We start from the raw sequence: 5,041 nt of genomic DNA on the forward strand, positions 1-5,041 counted from the left end.
CAAAACCCCATTTTCTACTGCCTAACAATTGCAGCAATGGAACAACAGAAGTTATTCGAGTGGCTAATTTAATAAACCTAATTCTCAGAATTTGGGATGAAGATCTGCTTTCTAAGATGTTCCTTCAGAATTCAGTGGAAGTAATTAAAAATATACCTATCAGTATGAGCAACAAAGTGGATCGAATGACTTGGGAAGGAACAAGCAATGGCATCTTCTCTATAAAGAGTGCCTACTATCTTCATAGAGACCTACAATCTTTACAAGAAAGTGGTACCTCAAATGGTCAAGATCAACAAAAATCTTGGAAAGCTATGTGGAAACTACAAGTACCAAATTCTATAAGAATGTTCTTGTGGAGAGCATGTAATGAAGCTCTACAAACTTTTAGCAACATGTATAAGAGAAATAATATAGATGATAACATTTGTCCCATTTATCATCTAGAGGAGGAATCATCTAAACATGTGCTATGGAGCTGTGGGGCTGCTCAAGATGTTTGGTGTCAGGCAAGCATACCATTACATAAACTATCCCTAGAAGGTACCTATTTTAAATCTATTTGGAAACAAATGTTAGAAAAAGTGACACTTCATGCTTTAGAAGAAGTTGGGCTGATCTTTAGACTTATATGGTCTAAGAGAAATGATTTCTTGCATGGAAAAACTTTCAAACATCCTAATGCTATTATCCATCAAGCATGTAAAGATCTGAGATGCTATAAAACCACTAAGACTACCATCTCTGCTGCTACAACTTCAACAGCCTCAATTAGTGTTCAAAACTAGAAAAAACCTCCGGAAGGAAAATACAAAATGAATTGAGATGTTGTTATCAATGAACCCATGAACTTGATTGGAATTGGAGCAATTCTCAAAGACTACAAATGATTGGTTCTTGGCACACTTAGAGATAGAAGGAATTTCACACTATCTCCATATACTGCAGAGGCTTATGCCTTGATGATGGCTGTTGATCTCTTCTGTAAAGAAACCGGAATTCATGAATTCATTCTTAAAGGTGATTCAATACAGGTGGTCAAGAATATGTAGAATTCCTTGGAGGATTGGAGTCCAGTTGGTTTAATCAGTGAAGACACTAGAAATGTATTGGGATCATTTGCAACTTGGGAGTATTTGTCATACTAAAAGGGATGCTAATATGGCTGCTCACATGTTAGCCAATAATGTCCTTTTATGTGAAAATGATCTTTATGATCTGGAGAGCATTCTCGTTTGTATTAACCAAATAATTTCCTCAAAAACTTTGTAATACGATGTTTATGCTATTAAGTTATTCTCAGTTCAAAAAAAAAAAAAGAATACATATATATATATATATGTCTTTATTTCTAGATGAATGGGGTCAAATATATAATAAAAACATAATAAACTAATTATGATATAGAATAAGTCATACTACTATACATATATATGCTGTAACGTCATTATGAATATATTCTATTGTAACTACGGTAACATTCTAACACGACCATCAGGATATATATTGATCAATGTTTATTGCCTCCTATATTATATTTTTTACATATATATATATATATATTTATATATATTAGTGTGTGATCCCGAGGGCCGGCCGGTCGACTTTAGTAAGTATTTGGTAATGAGCAATGCTACACAACCTCCCAACCTCCATACAACACATTTTTTTTAAATTTTTAAATTTTTTAATATTTTTTTAAATTTTTTTTTGAGTTTATTCTTTTTAAACTAATTCAATTTTTCTATTCATTATTCATATATTAAATATTTAATAAAAGAAAAAAATAATAAAAATTAAAAAAAGTATGATGTGTGGAGGTTGTATGAATAGTAGGAGGTTGTGTAGATTTTTTGATAGAGTAATATTAGATGCAGTTTTAAAATGTGTAAGTTCCACATAATTCTTTTAAAATAATAGTCTAGTATTAGTATTAAAAAATCAATTTATGTGAGTCTCAAATTTATCCTTTTTTTAAAGGAAATTTGTAGACTTTAAGGGCAGGTTTGGGACGTAAGACAAAATATAAAATTTTCATCTCATCTCATCTCATCATTACACATTTTTCAAATCTCTATACAAAATATAATAAACAATTTAACTTTTTCAAATCCCAATACATATTTTTCAAATCTCAAAACAATAATAATATTAAAATATAATATTTTAAACTTCAAAACAAAATATAAAATTCTCATCTTATCCTCCAAATTTGCCCTAAATATCATTTATCTTGGCAATATTAATTTAAGTAACGAGTTCTTCTACTCAACAGTCTTATGCCAAGGAAAAAAAATAAAGAATAGAAGTAGGTGTTTGATGTAAAACTTGCTAATTAGAACATAAATGCTTTGGGTCCCGAATTTGGGACTCAAAAAGTGTCTCGAATGATTTTTTTATTTTTTTATTTAATAATTAAGAAAGTATTTTTTAATGATGTTATAAATTTTTTATTTTTTTAAAAAATGTTTATGATGATTAAAAAAATACATAAAAATAAAGAAAACAAAAATAAAATAAACTATTCAGTGAAGTGATTCAGACTACTTCTTAAGTAGCTCTAGCAGAACAAGCTTGGTTTGGAACCATAATTACTCTCAACTCATCTCAACTCATTATTACAACTTTTTCAAATTCCAACATAAAATATAATAAACAATTCAACTTTTTCAAATCCTAAAATAATAATAATAATAATAAATAATATTCTAATAATATTTTATTATCTCAACTCAACTCACTTCAACATCCAAACGCAACCTTAGTAGAATTTTTCTTGCGTATTAATATATAATATTAACCAAATCTAAAAATCAAAATGGAAAATTATCCACTTTCAAAGAGATCAAACTTGAATTATAACTTGAAATAAAGCAGCAAAATAATGATGCATAGAAAGCGTAAGATCAGATATAGCTCCGATCCATGCTAGATCTCGTCCCTGTGGTTAGTAGATTATTCACGACGGAATAGCTAGCTAGCTAGCTAGCATATTTCTGCTCATGATATATATCATATGTCAGACTATTTTTATTAATAAAAACTTGAAGATACATACAGCAGGAGGGATACTAGCTAGGGTTCCATTTTCCAACACTAATCCCCGCAATATAGCACTGAAAATAGAAAATTACAAACGTACTACCGAAAATGGATCATGATCTATAACGTCGACAGCTTGCAGGTCTAGCGCGCCTAAATATGGCTTCTTCATCACTTACGTACAGTTACCGATCGACCACAGCATGAAAGATTATTCACGACCACAGCAGTTGTGCAGCTGCAACAAAGGGGCCGGCCGGGAAGAGAGCATGGATCGGAGATGATCTGTACTGACTTGTGTGGCGACTATACGAGGTCAGTAACTTCTGATGATGAAGATGATGTCCATACGTGCAGCTATAAACTTGAATGTCCTGCAGCAGGGACATCAGATCTAGGGTTCGGATCATCCATTGGCAAATTAAAATAGATATTTACAAAGACCGATGCATGAGGCCGATGACTAGGTAAAATAAAACGTGGAGAAGGCAGTTTGAAGGTTCGACGTACGGACATGGCCGTCGCGGGGGGTCGATCGATGAAGGTAGATCTGGGTTTCAAAGCTGGACAGAACGGGGAAAAGAGGAGGGGTTACCATAATATTAATCTGCATCGTCACCAGACAGACAAAGCAAACACACACACACATATAGGTGTAGTTCATAAACAACTTATAAACAACCCAAAGCGAGCAACTTGATCATCATCAGCAGCAGCAAATGGGAAATAAAGTCCCATTAATTATTTTGTGGCCTTGAGGAAGCAGAAGAAGTACTGGCCGGCTTGGACGCAAACAGATTCGCCACCACCTTGCCTCGCTTCGGAGGGAGGTTGCCAAAAGAAGGGGCCGGGTGGGGTGTCCCTCGGCCGGAATTTTGGCTGCCGTTTCCGCTCATGTTGCCGGCCTGATCTGCAGTTAGCTCACTCTTTTCCTTTTAGCTTCTTTTTTGTGTGTAGCTATTTTCTCTGAGCTGCGGATAAGATCCTTATATAGAAGAAAAATCCTATTCTTATCGTTCATTTTTACCACTTTATTCTAGCATTGTGTTTTTTTTTTAATTTTTTTTATTTAGTGATTAAAAAATATTTTTTAATAATATTATAATTTTTTTATTTATTTAAAAAATATTAAAATATACATATAAAAAAAACAAAAAAAAAATTTTGTCCGGCGGTAAGTCGGTAACTCCCAGCGGGAGCTGGGAGCGGTGGACGTAGCAGCTCTCTTTTTCTTTTTGTTTTTTTAACGATTGACTCGGTCAAGCAACCGCATGCATTATTGGTTTGAATCATTTAACAAGATGTCGACATTCTTTCCAGAACATTTGTTTCCGGAAAATTGTACAAATTACGCTCTCACTTTATGATTTAAGTAAATAAAAAAAATTTAATGTTATATACAGTGATAGAATGTGTAAATATCTTACATTTATTTTGAAAAAAATAAAATCTATTATTAAAAAATTAATTTCTTTTTATGTAGATCTCATATTTATTTATTTTTTTCAAAATGACTGCACGGTGCTTGCACACTCACAATTACAAATATCATTTTTCATAAAGAGAAAATATATTTATAACCGTGAATTATATAACCGCCGTATAATCGTTTTAAAATAAATAAATAAAACATGATATCCAAATGAAAAAAATTAATATTTTAATAGATCTATATCTTTTTCAAAACTATTACGTACGCGACGTTTACGCATTTTATAATTATATGTAAAACTACTCATTAGTAAATTATAGAAGAAAATAGGACAAGACTCTTACACCAACCATTAATTCACAATTTATTAATTTACAACTTCATCATAAAATAATATTCTTTTGAATTTCAAATCCAACAAATTAAAACAAGAGTAAAAAGAATAATTTTAAAAACTAATACTTTATTAGATAGTTAATTATCATTTCTCAAAAGAAAATAAGTGTGTGGTCACTTGTACGTAGGAAACCCAATGTCGCTCGGGGCAAAACCTAGACAGGGACTCGG

Source organism: Juglans regia, chromosome 10 (genome assembly GCF_001411555.2).
Source record: "Juglans regia cultivar Chandler chromosome 10, Walnut 2.0, whole genome shotgun sequence".
Classification (NCBI taxonomy): domain Eukaryota; kingdom Viridiplantae; phylum Streptophyta; class Magnoliopsida; order Fagales; family Juglandaceae; genus Juglans; species Juglans regia.